Here is a 21,405-nt window from a genome sequence, read left to right as displayed (position 1 = left end):
ACTCTGGTTCGCTTCAACAGAGACAAAAATAAGTACAATCTCTCTCCAAAAATTATTGACATATTGTTATGTATTTTCAGAATTTAACAAATTGAAGTGCAGCATGTGCCGAAATTGACCTACATCTGTAATGGATAAGATAGTAATTGTGCAAAAATGTATAGATTTATTCCATTGATCCACAAAACATGTAAAAGATTCAAGTGCTCAAACGTTTGAAAAAGACACTACATAAATAATTTTTTCATTAATTAATTCATGTACATACAGGGGTTGGACAATGAAACTGAAACACCTGGTTTTAGACCACAATAATTTATTAGTATGGTGTAGGGCCTCCTTTTGCATCTTGGGAATGACATATACAAGTCCTGCACAGTGTTCAGAGGGATTTTAAGCCGTCCTTCTTGCAGGATAGTGGCCAGGTCGCTACGTGATGCTGGTGGAGGAAAATGTTTCCTGATTCTCTCCTCCAAAACGGCTCAATAATATTTAGATCTGGTGACTGTGCAGGCCATGGGAGATGTTCATCTTTTCTTTAATGTTCATCAAACTAATCTTTCACCAGTCTTACTGTGTGTATTGGTGCATTGTCGTCCTAATACACGGAACCGCCTTCAGGATACAATGTTTGAACCATTGGATGCACATGGTCCTCCAGAATGGTTCGGTAGTCCTTGGCAGTGACGCGCCCATCTAGCACATGTATTGGACCAAGGGAATGCCATGATATGGCAGCCCAAACTATCACTGATCCACCCCATGCTTCACTCTGGGCATGTAACAGTCTGGGTGGTACGCTTCTTTGGGGCTTCTCCCACAGCCCGAGATTTGCGCTCTTTGCACCATTTAAACCGACGTTTGGCCTTGGCATGAGTGACGAAATGTTTGGCTATAGCAGCCCGGCCGTGTATATTGACCCTGTGGAGCTCCTGACGGACAGTTCTGGTGGAAACAGGAGTTGAGGTGCACATTTAATTCTGCCATGATTTGGGCAGCCGTAGTTTTATGTTTTTTGGATACAATCCAGGTCAGCACCCGAACATCTCTTTCAGACAGCTTCCTCTTGCGTTAATCCTCCACAGTTGATCCTGTTGGAAGTGTTTTGTCCTTCTTGGTGGTATGCTGACATTACCCTGGATACCGTGGCTCTTGATACATCACAAAGACTTGCGGTCTTGGTCACAGATGCGCCAGCAAGACGTGCACCAACAATTTGTCCTCTTTTGAACTCTGGTATGTCACCCATAATGTTGTGTGCATTGCAATATTTTGAGTAAAACTGTGCTCTTACCCTCTGCTTATTAACCCCGCACACTCTACTCTTACTGGTGCAATGTGAAATTAATGAAGATTGGCCACCAGTCTGGTCCAATTTAGCCATGAAACCTCCCACACTAAAATGACAGGTTTCAGTTTCATTGTCCAACCCCTGTATATTCTTTAAAAAGAACCCCAACATGTGTTTACAAACACATACAATCCAACATGTTTAGTTTAGAGTGATGCAGTCAGCACCATGGGCTCTTTAGCATGAGCTGAGACAGTAACTTTCCTTCTTCTGTTTATAACCAAGCAGGAGCAAACTCTGTGTAGCTAAACAGCTGTTAAAAAACCAAGACTGACTGTACAAGAAGAATATGCATGCTTCAGCCTTATTGGAATAAAAACCTGCTTAAAAGGCCATAATGTACAAAATGTAATGGAAAAACCTTTTCCTTTCTTTTTGCAAACATTAATGGTTAGGTTGCTTAACAGTTCACCTTGATCACAGTGTGTTTATCACTCACAGAGCTGGAGAGAGAGAGAGAGAGAGAGAGAGAGAGAGAGAGAGAGAGAGAGAGAGCTTCTAAACCTAAGGACATTTACATTGGTCATGACTAGACTCTCTGGTTTTAATGATAAACTCTCTCTCTCTCTCTCTCTCTCTCTCTCTCTCTCTCTCTCTCTCTCACACACACACACACACACACACACACACATATGCAGCTGTAAATCACCTGGAGGGGGTGCCAGTCCTTTGCAGGTCTACACACACACTCACACTCTCACACCTGATACGTCAGCAGAACACAAACAAAGTACAGCTCCACAACAGTGCTCTGCTGTCAGTCTGCAGTGAAATCAGAGCTTCTGACATATGAGATTATAAGATAAATTTAGGGCATTATGCCTTCAAAAGCATTCCACAATCCTGTATCATCACCCACCCCTAACTCTCTGTGGTTTGAAGCTGAATTCAGCTGCTTATTTGGTGCCTGTTGTTTGTTCGAGACTTTCAGTTCCACCTTAAATGCTGCAGAAGCCACAGGCACTGGAATGTAATTACTTCAGCATTTAAAGTGGAACTGGAAATTCAGAGAAATCAGCAAAATACTAGTGATACTTATGCTTGTAATGAAGTAGAGGGACAAAGCCCTGAAACTACATGAAACTATGATAATAAAATGGCTATCATCATTTGTAAAAGAGAATATACTGACATTTGTGATAGGGCTAAGGGGTAAAATGGGATTCACCCCTAGACTTTATTACAACTGTCAAACTTTCCTATGATCAGAGAGGGAGGAGTCACTGGAGATGAGCTGGAATCAGGCCAAACCGCTGTGTTTGTAAATTATGGGTCAGAAACATTTTCATATAAGTGGTTCAGCACAAATGTAGGCACATAACATCAGCTCATTATTATTATTATTATTATTTTTATTATTATTATTATTATTATTATTATTATTACTGTGAACTTGTTAAATTTAAAATAAAGCCAGCAGGTTTACCATGATGTTACAAATACAAAATTGATTAAATGTAATCTAATATTTCAAATGTTCCCTTTTGCGTAAACAATATTAATTTTAATCTAACTCCTTTGTAAATTTCTAACTGATAATGGGTTACAGTACTTCCCTTAGTGATATGCTATTTTAACTCTTACACTGTGTATGTGCTCATCTCTATAATATTTTGTTGTTCTGCTTGGTCAGTGTATTTATTGCGTTCCTCATATTGTTCTCCTCTTTATCTAGTTCCTGTTCAATATGCTGCTGTCCTGTTTTTGTAATATGAGCGGGAGGAACAGTATTTTGTTCTTTTAAATACAAGTTATAAAGTATATTGAGGAATAACAGTAATGACCACTTAATATGCAGCCTGTTTCCAGTAAAATACCATAATACTATTACTAATATGTCAGGGTTTATTTCTCTTCCTTCTTTCACAGAACTCATTCTTTGTGGCCAATTTCTATTTTCACTCTTCAGTACTGTCTAAAGAGGACACTCCTTCACACACAGACCAACCTTATATTTGAATGTTTATTGGTATATGAAGATGAAAATATTCTTGCGTAAAGTCCAGTATTCTGAACATATCAGCCTTAAGTGTGGGATTTGTGGGAGACAAAGGCCACAAATATTTCCTGTTAGAAAATGTGACATATGTTTATGTTAATTGCACAAAGAATTCTAAAAGGCATGCGAATGGAGAGAGCAGTGGTCTCGGGTCAGAGGAGGCTAAAAGCAGCGCAATAACTGGCAGCAAAGCAAAAGTATTTCTCACTGATATACCAAAGCTGTTAGAGGCCAGTGCTATTAAATATCAGTGTGCCATGTTTCTAATGCAAAGTAGGCAGGTATTAAATTAGAAATTGTCAGACTTGCCCAGCCCTGTGCCAAGAAGGAGGTTAAGGAATAGATTAGAGATTTTATTCAAAAATTACAGGTAGTGCCATTTTTATGTTGATATATTAGATAGTGATTTTCTCAGTTTTTTTTAATCAGAATTTAAATATATATATATATATAGTACAATCCATATTTTGGAAAAATGCTTTTAAATTCAATGTTTTATCATGTCATAGAACTGTTAAATACTAGGCCTACAGCAGTATAGCTTTGCCCGTTTATAACAAAAGGTGTATTTTACCCCACACTGCCTTTTGTATGTGTCTCAATACAGGGCGTACAATCTGTAATGTATTCTTGTGCCCTACATTCTTTTAAGCTGGGTCATTGAAATAATACTCTGTATTGTACGTAATGCATACTGGTACCTTGTTCTGTTTATTCACCCTAATATATGTTTATTGAGCATTATGATGTGAAACACACACACACACACACACATACACACACACACACACACACGTATGCATTCGGCGGCACGGTTGCGCAGCAGGTAGTGTTTCAGTCACACAGCTCCAGGGGCCACAGTCCAAAAACACATGCTGGTAGGTGGATTGGTGACTCAAAAGTGTCTGTAGGTGTGAGTGTGTGAGTGAATGTGTGAGTGTGTGTGTTGCCCTGTGAAGAACTGACTCCCCCTCCAGGGTGTATTCCCGCCTTGCGCCCAATGATTCCAGGATAAGCCCTTGGTATTCCTGAACTGGATAAGCGGTTACAGATAAATATATATATATAGTAACCATTATCTGTTTAAACACCCCTTCTGCCTTTTTTTCCTCATTGGGAAACTGGAACTATATTCCATTTGGGACCAATTATAACAGTATATGTGAAGACAAGATCACAGATCATATCTGATACAGCAATTTTAAAGTTCATTAAAAGATTTCAGCTTCCTGTTTGGAAGGAACGAAATAACAGCAGCACCCAAAAGCTTATAAACACTGAGCATGCCTCTGAAATTCCTGTAAAGAGGAAAAAAACAAACCCAACATAATCTGTGATGATGACTCATCAGTTCAAACAGCTCGCCTACCCTCCATTCCTCATATTACAGCACAGAAGAATAACATTTGCCAGCTGAATGTGCAGTTCTTTGGAAATCATAATGGTTTGACTCTGTACACAATATTCTGCCTGCCCTCAATGCCATATAGCTTATACTATCGTTACACAGAAGATAGCACTCTGTTAAATACAAATGTAGTCTTTAACCTTAAAGTAGAGATACATTTTCGTTAGGGAAATGACTGTAACTTCTGCATTCTGCCACAAGATGGCACTAAATTTCCACCTTAGGATTTTAACAGCGCTTAAAAACCTTTAGCTCTGTATTCACTGCTGCAGCTGAGCACTAATTCACTCAAAAGGATCCTCTTCCTTGAGTAGTTGATAGATTACAAAATATAAATCATAGCTTTAGACTCTCTATTATTGATGAATCTTAATAGACCGAGACTGATAACTAATATCAAAGGGTTAAATGCTCTTAAAGGCTGACCTGCCATTTACAAATCCTGTTTAAAGAGAATTTATAAAATATTTTTAAATGCCATAGAAACAAGGATCTATGATTTGTTAATTATAATGTATCTTTATTAAGCTTCTAAAAACAAAGAATAACTAACCAATGATTTCACTAAACAACTTAATTGTATTAACAACCTGAAACACTCCAAAAGAGCAAGGACAGAAGCATGTTTATTAGTGTTGCATCACTTTTCCTTTTATTCATTTTAAAATGTTTTTAAAAGGAATAAGAATTTAGGAACAGAGGATACCATTTGTTTTGCAAGTCAAATTTTTATGCATTCTTGTTCGATACAAGATTTCAGCTACTCACCAGTTGCTGTTGCCTGATTGTCCTCTTAATGATGTTTCACAGGAGACAGATATGGACTACAGTCAAGCACAAGCAGTCTGTAGTTATGAAGCCATGTTGTTGTAGCACAGCATTAGGCCTGGCGTTGCCTTGCTGAAATAAATATGGACCTCCCAGGATAAGACATCATCCTGATGGCAGCCTATGTCTCTGTGAACACCCAATATTTGCCTCCACATCAATGGAAACGTCTCCCACATCATTGCTGCTCAATGAAATACCTTTGGAACTTTCAGTGGAAGTCAAAGTAAAAGTATTTTATTCTGAAACATTTCTATTGGTCCATTCCTCATGAACTTTGTACACAATGTGAAGGACAGCTGCTGTGTTCAGAAGAAATGGAGATGCAGTTTTGTCACTGGACAGTGATGATATGCAAATCACCCATGCCATGGTCAATGATGCACCGCCCATATCTTGAGAAACGTTTTGCTCCTATCTTTTTCGTTATTAACATAGAAAACCTAACACTCGTTTTAGAATCGAGCTTGGTCCCAGAGAACTCATTAGCATTTCCACATAGAATTGATGTGTGGTTTCATCTTGTTAGAGTTTTGACATGATGAGGGTTTTTCAAAGTGCTCCTAATCCCATTTGACTAAATTTGTCACGGTTGTATGAAAGTTTCTTGTGCCATTTCATCTGAAAACTCAAAGTTCATGCACTTAAACAGATATGCTCTTACAGTTTTTCTACACTCCTAAGATTTTTTTTTACAATATTTTGTCACAAAGTGGTGAGCCTTTGGTGGGGTTTTTAAAATGGGGTTTAAAATGATGGAATGCTTTAAAATTCGAAAAAACGCCCTAAGCGTGGAAGGATTGGAAGGAACCAAGACTCATACAGGGATCCCTTCCCCCTCAGAAGTAAAAGTGAACTGATAGAGATAAATGAGTTGTAATGTGAAGGTAATATATTACTGATATATGAGTATGAGGAAGGAGGAGGTGGTCAATGACTCTGTGGCAGGGTAAAAGCAGGTGCAGAGTTAATTTGGGATAAAACAGCATCCTTGCATAACCACACAATGCTGTAAAGAGACAGGGCAAAGCTCTTGTACAGGATGCATAGGGGGCGCGGGCTGGATCAGGGCAACATCAGGAGATCAGCAGGAACAGGGCGTCTTGAAGCATGAGAGAGACAGGAGAAAGTTAACACGACAAGGTGGAAAAATAAAGGGGTTAGTAGATTCATTGTAAAGCAGGGCAAAGTTGCCCTGCAAAAAATAAGCATCCACAGGCCAGGCAAGAGAACCCAGCAAAAGACATACAACATTCTGTATTTGTTTATATTTACAACATAAAATTCAGATGGTCAGTGAAAACACTAGAAAAAATTATTTAGTATATTTTTAACATGTCAAAAAATGAACACATCAGAGATTCCGGTTTTGGAATTGGATTGTAAATGCCACTCACAGGGAGGTACAACATATATCCAAATGTGTGTAGACACTATTTATAGTAAATTAATTCAGATACTTTCATATATTCAGGTAAAATTAAACTCATATGTGGGTAGCCTCTACACTGAATTACCAAAGTTGGCACCATGCTTCTGTTAATGAAGGACTTTAGCTTTTGTATTTCCTAAAACATTGCCATTTAGTATAATATTGTGTTGGATGTTGAATGTAGTGCTGTTGTGTGTGTAACTGTCTGTTTGCCTTTTCCTCATGTGTGCAAATGCTTTGCAGTAATACATTTTGAACTTGATCTAGAAATGCCCCATGCCCAGTGCTAAGTAGAGGGGCATAAATTGCTGTGAGGTTTTAACTGTGTTCAGCCATGAGAACCTAAGTGAGCTTTGAGTCTGATTTTGGATGATGTTTGTTCTGGATCACAAACTCCACTCCAACTCATTCTAAGGTGGATGAAGTTCCATCACTTCAGAGAACACAGTTCCAATTCTCTACACGCCACGCTGGGGAGATTTATAACCCTCTAGCCCAGAGGTATTCAAACTTTTCCTCCTGAGGCCGTCTTGCCAGTTTTTGAGAACTCTTAAAAGAACACTTATATATATATATATATATATATAGTACCAGTCAAATGTTTGGATACACCCACTCAGGGAGGGTTTCCTTTGTTTTGGGCCATTTTCCACATATTGTGAATGTACAGTGCCAATTAAAATTTAGACACATCTTCTCATTCAATGTTTTTTTATTATTGTCTACATTTTAAATGTATGTGAGACATTAAAACTATGAAGAAACACACATAGAATTATGTAGTAAATTAAAAAGGGTTAAATATACCGGAATATGTTTTATATTTTAGATTCTTCAAAGTAGCAACCTTTTGCTTTGATGAGAGCTTTGCACACTCTCGCCGTTCTCTCAATCAGCTTCATGAGGTCGTCACCTGGAATGGTTTTCAGTGAACAGCTGTGGCCTCATCAAGAGTTAATTTGTGATTGCCTTCTTAATGTGTTTAAGACCATAACTTGGGTTGTGCAGAGGTAGGGGCTGGTACACAGTTCTATACAGCCCTATTCCATCAATGACTAATGACAAGGTGTGTCCAAACTTTTGACATAGTCATAGTCATTAGTATTGTAATTCTAAAAATATATGCATTGAACATATATGTCATCTTTATTGTTTAAAATTTCAGATGAATAAATGTATATTAATTGTTTATGAAGTAAAATTTTATATCAGAAGTCCCCAAATATGTCCCTGGTCAATTTGACCCAAGAGGGTCCCAAAAGTGAAGACAATACAAGGGTTAAATCAAATTTATTTGTATAGGGTTTTTACAACTGATGTAGTCACAAAGCAACGTCACAGAAACAAACACCCATGGGACACAGATGCAAAGATTTATTTATTAAGACTTAAATATAAAAAATACATTTAAATATAAAAGAGGAGTTGAAAAGTGTTGTCAAAGTACACACAAAAGTCAAGCTGGTATAAGCATATTCAGACTTGTGAGCAAAGGTTTGTTTTTGGTGCTAGTGTTACACTTAACCAAAATGTGCAATTTTAATAAAGTGATTATAAAGTGATATATCCTTTCCCATGTCTATGCCATGCCTAAATTCAATAGTTTTTAACCACTGTCAAAAATATGTGGTGCTTTTTCAATTAGACACCATGTTTATTATTTATAATAAAGTGATTTATTTAAAGCGATATGTGTGGTTCCTGTATAAAGTATGTTATGTATAATTAGAATAAATACAAAAATATACATACAGTAAAAATGTACACTCCTCTTTTTTTATACGTAGTACATGTGTCGGGAGCTAGTGTGCAGAAGAAAGTTTGCTCTCAGATTTTCTCCTTGATTGTACAGCACACTTGATTTTGCATAATGAAGTACTGATTAACCAAACTAGATACTGGCTGATAATAACACATAATGCTGGATTGTGTAAATGGTTTAGGCACCAGAAGAAATTAGATTTAAAAAGAAATGTATCTGGGCTGTAACCACTGGCTCAGAAAAAAACAAAAAAAATACAACAAAATCAAATGAAATGTATACAGTACATAGTGATTTTCTGTATGTGAATGTGTTGGTTTAACTCATCCCATTTCTCTCTGTCCAGTCCAGTGAATAAGTTGAGGTTATTCTCCAATACCTATTTTGGTTTATCAATATTTCATTAATCAATTGCACAGCCGAGGCCTAATAATTAGAGAAAGGGCTTGGTACCGGAAGGTTGCGAGCTCAATCCCCAAGGTCGGCACAAATATCCACGGCTGAAGTGCCCTTGAGCAAGGCACTAAACCCACAACTGCTCCCTGCTGCCCCCTGTTCTGAGTGTGTGTTCATAGCCCCTAGTGCACTAGTGTGTGTGTGTTCACTGCCACAGATTGGTTAAATGTGGAAGACACATTTTGTGGTACATTTTACATTGACAAATCATTGCACACTATCATTATCTTTATAAAAATTCCAAACATATTTTGTTCCTCACATTAGCTCACAGCACATCTACTACTTCTCAGAGATAAACATATATTTACTGTTTTTGTGTTAATTCTTATTATACATATTTTTAATAAGCACCATGTTATCAACAAGAAAAATAACTTAACTGGCTCCGTGTGCATTCCATTTACTGGCCCCATTTTCTACCTGCTGTCGGAGCCAGGCCCCATTGTCTGAGGGGCCCTCTGTTTCCAAATCTGGAGAAGGAGGAACAAGAAGTCAGGCCTACACTGCACCAGACTTTATCTCAGCTGTTAATGTTTAGCACAAGCTAATTAGAGCGATGGCTCCATCCAGCGTGAGTTCCCATTCTGGGACAAGCGGTTACAGACAATGAATGAATGAATAATAAGAGTGAAGGCTAAAATCGATGGTCCAGCCCTCAGCTCCCTGTGAAACACAGCTGTGTTGCTGGATTTTTTAATCACACTCAGTGTCACTGCTGGACTGAGAATAGTCCACCAACCCAAAATATCCAGCCAGCAGCATTTTGTGGGCAGTGTCTTGTCACCACTGACGAGACTTATGGATGACATATATGGCGGACCAAAAAGGTGTGTGTTTTAATAGAGTGGATAGTTCAAACTCTCCAGCAGCACTGCTGTGTCTGATCCACCAATATTCACAATTTGTAACAAAAACTTTCTTTGTTTCTTTACCATTTGCTAGCTCTCCAGTCTGTTTGTGGACTGGAAACAGGTCTGAGGTGTTTACAAAGCCCTAGTGTCAGTAAACAGGTGCTGTGTCTGAACCACTTGTACCAGCACAACACATACATTATCACATCACCACCACGTCAGTGTCACTGCAGCAGTGAGAATGATCTACCATCCAACACATACCTGCTCTGTGCTGGTCCTGTGGGGGTGGTTTATCCTGAAGAACAGGGTGAAAGGGGTAGTATACAAAGCATACAATTGGACTACAATGTACAGTGGAGCTGAGAGAATGAACAGTGAAACAGTGTAGAAACAAGGAGGTGGTCATAATGTTATGGTTGATCAGTGTAGATCCTAAGTTAAATATGATTTACTTCACCAGTAAATTGACCATTTCGGAGATTGAAGGTTAATTTTACAGCCACTGTATTGTGGGTATATACAGTACCAGTCAAGTGTTTGGGCACACTACTCGGGGAGGGTTTCCTTTGTTTTGGGCCATTTTCCACATATTGTGAAGCTACAGTACCAGTCAAAAGTTTGGACATGTTCTCATTAAATGGTTTTCTTTGTTGTTTTATTGTTTTCTACATTGTAAATGAATGTGTGAGACATTAAAACTATGAAGGAACACATATGGAATTATGTAGTAAATAAAAAAGTGTTAAATAAACCAGAATGTTTTATATTTTAGATTCTTCAAAGTAGCCACCTTTTGCTTTGATGACAGCTTTGCACACTCTTGGCGTTCTCTCAATTAGCTTCATGAGGTCGTCACCTGGAATGGTTTTCATGGAACAGCTGTGGCCTTGGCAAGAGTTAATTTGTAGAACCGCTCGCCCCCTTAATGTGTTTTAAACCATAACTTGGGTTGTGCAGAGGTAGGGGCTGGTACACAGTTCTATACAGAGACTAGCCCTCTTCCACCAATGACTAATGAGAAGATGTGTCCCAACTTTTGACTGGTATTGTAATTCTAAAAAGATATACACGTTCTCCAATGAATTCCATTACTTTTTTCTGTGGACAATGATCCTGTGAAATCTGGACAGTGTTTCAGTCTCCAGCATCTCTCAGCCACTGACCCCAAGTGCACATATAATATGCAAGAACAGAGCTTCATGGTGTACTCTAGAAAACACAAAATAAGAATATCATACAGGCAATGTGTGCTCTTTTTAAGAAGCAAGTGCTTTGAAAGCATACTGATCACAGTGGCAGAACAAGTTTTCGCCCACAGACATAGAATAATTATCACTGCCTTTGTGGCTTAGCACTACCTTTCAATAGTCTGAGTAGAGAGCTTGCATGTAAAGCTGCTGCTGAAACTTCACTGCCACTGATTTAGATCATCAACTGCACAATACTGCAAATGTCTGAAATGGGGCGTAAATTACACGTATTATTCGTGGACTCATAAATATGTTTTGTGTTTATAAAAGTTCAAAATTGATTACAGTGACATTTCCTTTCTTTTCTTTTTTTTGCAACAACACTACATTTGAACAGTTATTATTAAATATGATTTGGTGTGAAAGATCCATTTTCAATTATGGTTGTGGTTAAAAGGAGATATATGTGACTTGTACATAACCCACTATCAGTACATTAAAGGCAATTATATGACATTAAATGTCGTGGCTGAAGTGTGCTTTAAACGAATGTCCAAACCATGTTTCAAAAGAAATTGAATATTATTTGATGAGTGACACTAATGTGTTTATTTATTTATTTTTTTTCTGAAATCCACATTGGATGTTAGTAATGAAGTTAGTTAGGTGATTAATGTAGCACAGCAGTCATATTTCACCGCTTTCCAGCCTCTGTTTATCTCTTAGGATAGAACAGGCTACTGTTTACATTAAAATTGATATATGCAAATACATTCTTCCTTTAATTGTGCCTTATTCACCATGCAGTCCAGACTGAACCAGGCAAACTGCTGTAGGCTGAACAGACAGATGTATGCAAATACATTTGCTTTTGTGACATCACAATTACAATGAATTGTGAAATGAGCAGTGTGTTGCAAGCTGATTCCCCCTAATTCCAAAACTATTGCTTATAATTAAAGTGCATATGCCACTATCAGTATTTGGTGTCAACTGGCCTCTACAGCCTCTAGCACGGATCAGTTTTTCAGTGAGCTCCTCAGCACACTACTCAGCATTAGGATACAATCTTCAAAGTAAAGGTGCTACGAAAGGTTCTTTGAGCGATGCCATAGAAGAACCACAACTGGTTCCATAAAGAACCATTTTTGCTACCCATACCCATTGTTTAATGGGTAAAGAACCTTAAGATAAAGCATTGGATTTTTGAACATTTGAAAGGTTCTTCACACACACACACATAAATCTCTTAAACCAACATGGTTCTTTATGGAACCATAAGTGGTTCTTTGGTATTGCTCAAAGAACCCTTTGAAGCATCTTTGTTTTTAAGAGTGTACCGTGCATCTGTCCTGCAATTGGTGTGTATTTAGTATTGGTGTTTATTTATGCAATTAGTGTATGCATTTGTAAAGCCAACTATCGGGTTTGAGGATAAATTCAAATTCTACTCAAAATCTACACCAGCAATGGTAAAAATGTTAGAGCTAATAATTTGTTAATATTCAAATACTAGTCTTATCTTATTGAAGCTTGTATATTTTAAGTCATTTTTTTCTGGATGTTAAACAGGCATGGTCTAGATGATTTTGGGATTGGCTTAATGAGGGGATACACACTTGTATGGGGTTACGTCCAGCTCCAACCATTTCGATGTGTGCATACTTTATATGAGATTATGCCTGCTTTGAATGACCACTGTCAGGGTCTTAACTGTTTAAAAATCAAGGAATATTTGTTTATGAATATTATGGGCTGTTTAAATGACATATTAATTTTGCAGCCTCAAAAAAGGCACATGAGGGTGGCATCTTCCAGTGAAGTGATAATAAGTGTGCTTGGAGGTGAAAGCATCAAGCTTAATTTCCATAAACAGGCAGTCCCGGCGATGTCAGTGCTGTAGCAATTTACCACCGAACATCCCACACAGATGCCAAAGGTGCCTACTGCGCAGCCCCATAAATAAGGCATAAGCGTTTGTGATTGGAATGAATATATACATGTGGGGTGTGTGTGGTGGAGTTGGGGTGGAGGAGTGAAGTGTGTGAAGTGCTGACAGGGCTGGGAGGCCAAGAGGCTCTGCACTATGATTTATAGGCGCTGACTAGAGAATGTGAGTGTGCGTGTTAGGGTTATGCTGGGTTTGTGTATGCTCAAAAGTGCATGTGTACGTATTTTACCTGTGTTTAAACCATGGGGTAGCAACAGAAGGGCCTGCGTGGGGAACGTCAGGTTTCCCTGTATCCAAATAAATGCATCTTTGTACTACTTATTGCGTTCAATTAAATTAAAATAACTGCACAGACACTTCCGCAACTGTAAACAAGTTTTGGCAGCAGCTAACGCCATAGTAATGTTGCATGCTTTGACTGGTCCATTAATGTTATCGTTGGGCATGAAGAACAGAATGGCACATCTTTCTACAATACCACAAACTTTACATGCTCTAGTGATATTTTTCTTTCTTTCTTTATTTATTTTTTAAAGTGCTGAGCTGTGGTATTTCTCATTGAAGTCTAGTCCCCTAGCTACAGAACTAGGTAAGTAATGAAGTTGTGAAGAAAACAGTACTGCTGAAAAACAAGAAGAAATTGCACTCTTCAACCATTTGCTTAAGATGTCTCTTCCTAGTGCTGCAAAATGTAGGGCTTTAGATAATTAGCCCTTACCATGGTATTCTGTCAGTTGTTATAGTAACACAGACAGTTAAGCGCAAGGTCAGCAGTCTTGCTGAAAATCGAATAAAATTTCATAGCTGGTATCTTTACTATAGTGAGGTCTGTGGGACATAATGTTTTCTATCTGGCCTCCTCAAACTGTAACCACACATGTTTAAAATGAAATCTCACCTACATCACTGCTGTAAGCGATAAGCATGTGAAGGTGGGGGAGATTTATGGATTCGGACTTGATTTCCATGGACTTGAGTATTTTCTCCTCCGAGCCTTCCCTACTGAGATGAAAAGAAGGGCTGAGCGTGTGTGTTCTTGTGCGGTGCTGTGTGGGAGGCTGTGTGGGAGGTTGTTTATGTGTGTAAGTTTCTGGGTGTGTGTACATTCAATGCACTAGTTAGAGATAGGCAATTTGCATCTTTTTTTTTACCTCCTTGTCTCATCATTTCGTATACTGAGATATTAATTAAGGCATCAGCCTTCTTGCTCTGATGCAATGACACACAGCAGCAACATACACCCTGCTAGCATCTCTGCTTCCTGACTAGCTAAACCCTGCCTTTAATGAACTCCCTTTGTGTGGGCCAGTGTTTATCTTTCCCATCATGCATTAGCTGTTCTGTCTGGTGGGTTTTAAAGGGTTTAAAGCAGACGCTCCAAACTCAGCCTTCTGGGCAGTGCCCAGTGCCTCAAACTGAAAGGCACCGCCAAACTCAATAGAACAGAACTCAGAGTGGGGTCGTTTTCTTGTTGCCTGTCAACATGTAATTGACTAATTGAAGGTAATTGATTGGATTATAGATGCTTATACCTGCAGTCAAATCAGCAGCTGATGTAAAATCATTGATGCTGTGTGTGCATAGTCAAGAATGAATGCTAATATCATATGCACAAGAAAAATACACTGGGAAAGGAGGATGGAACCCATAATAAAAAAATTATTTCTCTCAGGGGATAATTTCGCTTCATCTACATGAGCTTTAACCTTGTGAATTTGAGCAATGGAAGCATGAGACAAGACAGCAGTGGGATAAAATTGTCCTAATTTTAATTTGCTCTAATTATTTAAAACCAGTTCATTTAATTGGGCGGCATTGTGGCACAGCCACACAACTCTAGGGACCTGGAGGTTATGGGTTCGAGTCCCACTCCGAGTGACTGTCTGTGGAGAGTTTGGTGTGTTCTCCCCGTGTCCATGTGAGTTTCCTCTGTGTGCTTTGGTTTCCTCCCGCGGTCCTAAAATATACGTTGGTAGGTGGATTGGCGACTCAGAAGTGTCTGTAGGTGTGAGTGTGTGTGTTTTGCCCTGTGAAGGACTGGCGCCCCCTCCAGGGTTTATTCCTGCCTTGCGCCCAATGATTCCGGGTAGGCTCTGATCCCACCCTGAACTTGATAAGCAGTTACAGATAATGAATGAATGAGATCTTTTAATTTACCCAGTATTTTTAAGTAGCACATTATTACACTAAATAATGATTTAGGCCTAGAGAGTTTGAACATAGAAACTGATTCTTAAGTTTGCTACATTTAACTGTAGATATCATTAATATTTTATATTTATTAAAATATCAGTATTCACATGAGTTAATTTAATGGAAAAGTTGTCATTCCCTATTTATTTTGTGCATGCATCTATAGCAAAAGATAAAAGCAAAGTGCAAGTAAATGGTGTGTTCTTCAAGTTAAAGAATATTCATTAAAACAGAAGGGTTTTATTGTATCACTTTTTATTGGCTGCATTTTGTGGGTGCACTATATAGAGGGGAAGAGAGAGTTTAAGAGATTTTTTAAATGAGTAGGTTTTGTTGATTTTCTGTTAATATGGGTCTTCATTTATGGGAGAATCAAGAGTAAAGACACCAAAAGTTTAAACATACCTCTTTCTACCTCTTAATACCCCACTGATTACTTTGTTCCGGCCTACATTTAGATATTACATAAGAGTGTTTTGTTGTTTCCCAGAAAATATGTTTTATTTCCCCATCATCAACAGAAACTCACTGTACATTATGTGGAGCTCATTAAAATAACCTTCTAAAATGATTTGAAGGCTTGTAAGTGCATTAAAATGCAGAAATTCTACAGCCATTGTTTCAGCCCACTGAAACTAATTGCTGTCCAGACTGTCTAATTAAGCTAAATGACTGAGTCAGGCTGCTTCAGGAACTCTGTCTGAGCCATGGCCTTCTTCTACCATTTAAACATCACCAGAGCAAAACACACCGGAAATTGGTAGAGTTATAATTAAAGTGCATCCCTCTGTGTGTGTGTGTGTGTGTGTGTGTGTGTGTGTGTGTGTGTGTGTGTGTGTTTGTGTGTCTGTGTCTTATTACATATAGGCAGTTATATGGTGAAATTGTAACTTTAGAGATTGAAAAGTGTTTCCTCACTGTTCTTTGGCATATAATTAATGATGTCATAAATCTGTATTTATCAGGACTTGCATTTTCAAATAAAACCTGAAAAGAAGAATAAAGAAAAGATTAAAAGCTTTTAATGTTTGAGCAATTAAACAAATAAAACATATTATTTAATATCATATAAGTTTAATGTATCAGAAAATGTAACTATTAGAGTACAGCCTTCAGAGTGGGCCATCACTCTTAAGACTGCAAAACAATAAATGAATAAAACAAGAAACAAATAAGTAAACAACCAAATTAAAACACAATAAATGCAATCTATAATAAAATCATTGGAGATTCCATATTTTATATGAAGCTTGAAACAGACAATGTCTTATTTTATTAATGAATCCTTGCACAAAGCTGCTGCTACGCTTTTTCATTTCTAACAACAGATTAAAGTCTGTGACATATCTACAATTTTTTTCAGAAGATTTAAAATAACATTTTTCTTTTTATCATCTCATGGTTCTTCAATTAGGAATTAAAATGTGATTTCACTATCACTATTAGTGGTTAATCTAATATAAGGCTATCAGCCCACCTCCTGAAGGCCTAACTATAGCGAGAGTTCAGCCATATCTACCCAAATCACACAATGTATAAAAAAAATGTAACATGATGTTCCAATTAAAGCTTGAGTGAAATTAGAATAGTACTAAAATATTTAAATAATTTTAGAATGATTGATTATGAGTCTGCGAAACTTACAGTACTGTTTGGTTTTTTTTACTTTATGTCCTAACATGTTATGAAAACAGACCTTTGTGTGTGTGTGTGTGTGTGTGTGTGTATCAGTGTGTTTGTTAATAGCCCTCTCTTTTACTATTCTGTTACAGTGTAGGTGTTTTGGCCCTATGTAACACCAAAAATCCTCCCAGTAATGCTCTGCTGCTGATTTTAAATGGTAAGCCACAGGAGCATTGTTTCTACTTATTTATTGTTTATTACTTTGCCTCTGACAAAATGTCTGCTGCCCATTACTCCTTTAAGACGCACACCCTGATGTGTGCGTCTCTGGTGACTCAATGGGCCGGCTCTGCTGTGCCCTGGAGGTCTGTAAAGTTTGACTCATGCTACATTAGACACAGCGCTGTCAGCACCAAGCAAAAAGCAAGACGAGAATGAGAGGGAGATAGACATACACAGACAGGCAGACAGACAGACAGAGAGAAAGGGAAATGAAAGAGAGGGTGGGGGAGTGAGGAATGCTCCCATAGATCCATAAGAATCAGACACCAAAGCAGGGAGCGTAGCTGTCCAACACAGAGTTAGCCTGACTTTGAGTGGGATTACCTCTGGGAAGAATGGAGCAGAGCGTTTCTGGAGGAACACTCTCAAAGCAGGTCAGACAGAAAAGGAGGCTAGGGTATCCCTCACTGAGCTTCAACTGCCATCACCTCAAAAACATTCCAGCCATGTGCAAAACTAGATATGGTACTCGTTTCTGTTGCTTTTAAAGCCCCATGGACAACTGATCCATGTTTTATGTTAATTTTGAACTTGTGGGGACACAAAATGCCTTTATATGTGTATGGGAACATTTGGACACCCTTGGTCAGATGATACATTATGCCTTTTGTTTGTTTGTTTGTTTTTACATCACATTTAACATGCTCTATGTGAATGTACATGTACATTGCGCATGTGCAAATTTCAGTATCTTTGTTATTTTATTTATTTTTTTATTGTTTACTCTTGAACCTTAATTTAACTGACAATTTTTGTAATATATTTTCACTGAACAATTTACTTCATATATATATATATATAACCATGTTTATGCTCATGTTATATCACCTTTCTTTTAAATGATTTAAGAACAGAAAATAACCAACATGCATGAGAGACAGAACCGGACTGTGGGCAGGCAAGGCAAACACTGTTTCTGAAGACTATGTCTATCTGAAATTCTAATGTTGCTTTTCCACCGCATGCGTCCGGCTCTATACAGCTCGACTCGACGCGGTTTGGCTAGGCTCGTTTAAAGCTTATCACTTTTCCACTGGCAGGGTTCCCCCGATGACGTCTCAAAACCTTGTCTCTAACAGGAATCACTGGCTTTGGAAACCACAACAGTGGCGGTAAAGTTATGGCTCTGGCCAATCAGTGCTCTGCAGGGTTTATACATCACCATTTGATGTATAGGATTTGGCTAGTGGAAAAGCAAAAGAGCCGTGTCGAGTCGTGTAGGTGCCATGCAGTGGAAAAGCACCATCAAGTTGCATTTCCTAATTCTGCGGTGTGATGTATTAAGTAACAGCTGCCATACTACCAAGTCAAAGTGGTTATATTCATGGCTGTAGTGTGACACTTTCTCACCAATTCACACACATCCAACAGTAGTAAGTTGGCCTCATGCCACATGGGCTAAGATTTATCTGGGTTCCCTGAAACTTTTCACAATGTTGCTTGCTTTGAGAAATATTCTATTTGAATTGTCTGACAGCTCTCTAAGGACGTTTGTCACAAAATGACAATACTTTTCTGTTGAAAGCTCTTTTTTACCCTTTTATATTCATCCAAATTGCCAATTGCTCATTGAAAACACAGATTTTTGTTCTTTTGCTTTTCTTCAGTTAAATATTCAAGAAATTGAACAAATTAAATTAACAAAACAAGTCATTGCTAATGATTTCCCCCAAGTATGTAAACAGGAATTGAGCATTATGGTGTATTTAAGTCTATCATATTGTCACGCCCTCATCCTGTCATGTCTGTTTTCTTGGTCATGTGCTCTCTCAGCGCATGGCTCTGTTTTGTTGTTGTTCTAGTCCCACCTTTGTTCCGCCTCCTCGTTTGTCTCATTTGTTACCCTGCCCCCTCGTTATCTGTCTCAGGTGTTTTGTATTTGTATTTAAGTCCCCTTCCTTCACTTCCTTTTGTCGGTCATTTGTCTTCGTACTCGTCCTCTTACTCATTTCATTTCCCAAGTCAAGTCGTGTTGTTGTGTGTGTTTCTCTGTCCAAGTCTGCCTGTCTTTGTTTTGTTATCTTTTGTGTAAATAAAGTAATAGGTGTTTTAGCAAGTGCGTCCGCCTCTGTCAGTCTGCTCCATGATCCCTGACACATTTATAGTGGATATATAATATTCAAATTTATTTTGACTATGTAAACTTTTGTACACAACTGTAGATGCATAAAGTCAGTCCTATGATTAATTAACTTTTCCTTGGCCTCGAAAATGCTACTGCTCTTAACCTCACTGTAAAGCTGTAAATGCTAACTTTGTGAACATATTTGAGTTTATAAGGATTACGTTTATCTGCCTAGTTCTCATTTGTGTTTCTTTTTGTTCAACTGGCATTTCCTTGTGCACAATCAGCCTCCCTTAAAGGGGACAAATTACATCTATTTTCACAAGTTGGATTTTCAAAAACCTATAAGTGTAAGTCTGTTTTTGAAAAAATTCAACCAGCAAAGTCCCTCTCTCTAAAAACAGGCTCTATCTGTTGGAAACCTTTTCTAACTCCATCCTTGTTTTCATTGTTTAATAGTGCTTCACCTCTATATGTCATCCATTAATGTTCTGCAGTCTGATTGTAATGATTGGATGGGGTTTACGCAGTCTTTTGGCCTATTTTGAGAACTTTTGATTTACTGATTGCTATCAGGATGTAAACAGTATGTTGAGAAATATAACATGAACTGGGCGGCACAGTGGTGCAACAGGAAGTGTCACTGTCACACAGCTCTGGGGTCCTGGGGTTTTGGATTTAAGCCCCGCTCCGGGTGACTGTCTCTGAGGAGTTTGATGTGTTCTCCCTGTGTCTGTGTGGGTTTCCTCCAGTTCCCTCTCATGGTCCAAAAACACACACTGGTAGCTCAGTTGGCTACTCAAAAATGTCCATAGGTGTTTGTTAGTGAATGTGTGAGTGTGTGTCACCCTGAAAAAGGCTGGCCCCCATCCAGGGTGTGTTCCCACCTTGTGCTCAGTGATTGTCCCACAGCGACCCTGAACTGGTTAAATGGTTACAGACAATGAATGAAAGAATAACAAAAAGAAAAATAAGAAAAATCGCTTAATCCAGGTGTAACACAGTTCTTAAAGAAACGTGACATGCTTTTGCTCAAAATACCACAAGAATCAAGAAACCCAGCGTTATTCCCCACTGTGCAAAAAGCCCTGTTTCAATGTCTTCAGTCTCTGAGTTCTTGCCCCCCCCCCTCCCTTTGTTCTTGTTTTTGCTATATTTAATCAGTACACATATGTCCCTGTACACACTGTTTGTTTTGTTACATTTTACTTTGACCTTCTGCTATCAAATGAATGTGGGTCCAGTTGTGTGATAGGAGAGGCTCAGATCAGGAGGCTCTTATGTGTCTGCATTCTACGTAATATGCAGCACAAAATCAGAATGACTTGTTTTACCCCGTTTTCAGACTTTAGCTGTCTACGCAAAAGTCACTGTATTTAATATATTTTTGTTACTGCATTTTATTTTTGAAAATTTCATGCTTTGTGGGTTGGTGGGTGTTACAGATGTGCAACCACAAAAAATATATTTTCATATGTTGCCTTTAAGATGCACGGCACCGTGGCGCAGCAGGTAGTGTCGCAGTCACACAGCTCCAGGGACTTGGAGGTTGTGGGTTTGAGTCCTGCTCCAGGTGACTGTCTGTGAGGAGTTTGGTGTGTTCTCCCTGTGTCCACATGGGTTTCCTCCTATGGTCCATGAACATATGTTGGTAGGTGGAGTAACACTCAAAAAGTGTCCGCAGGTGTGAGTGAATGTGTGTATGTTGCCTTGCGAAGGACTTATTTCTGGACTTAATTCTGTTTCAGTTGTGCAGCTAGATGTGTGTTGTCAATCATTCAGATTCATTACAAACTGTTTTCTGGATTGTTTATTAAATATGAAACTAATTATTAGAATCTTTTAATTATTCTGAACATTTTAGACTGTGTTCCTGAATTTTATTTTCTCTACTCCACAATGAAACTAATGAACTCAATGATTCAGTCAGCTTCTTAGAAGCATATACAAAGACTAGTGGTAACATTTAAGATATTTTGAAAGTGTTAATTAAACTAGGCACTTGTAG

This window comes from Hoplias malabaricus, chromosome 11 (assembly GCF_029633855.1).
Source record: "Hoplias malabaricus isolate fHopMal1 chromosome 11, fHopMal1.hap1, whole genome shotgun sequence".
Taxonomy (NCBI): domain Eukaryota; kingdom Metazoa; phylum Chordata; class Actinopteri; order Characiformes; family Erythrinidae; genus Hoplias; species Hoplias malabaricus.
Note: the sequence above shows the minus strand (reverse complement) of the source record.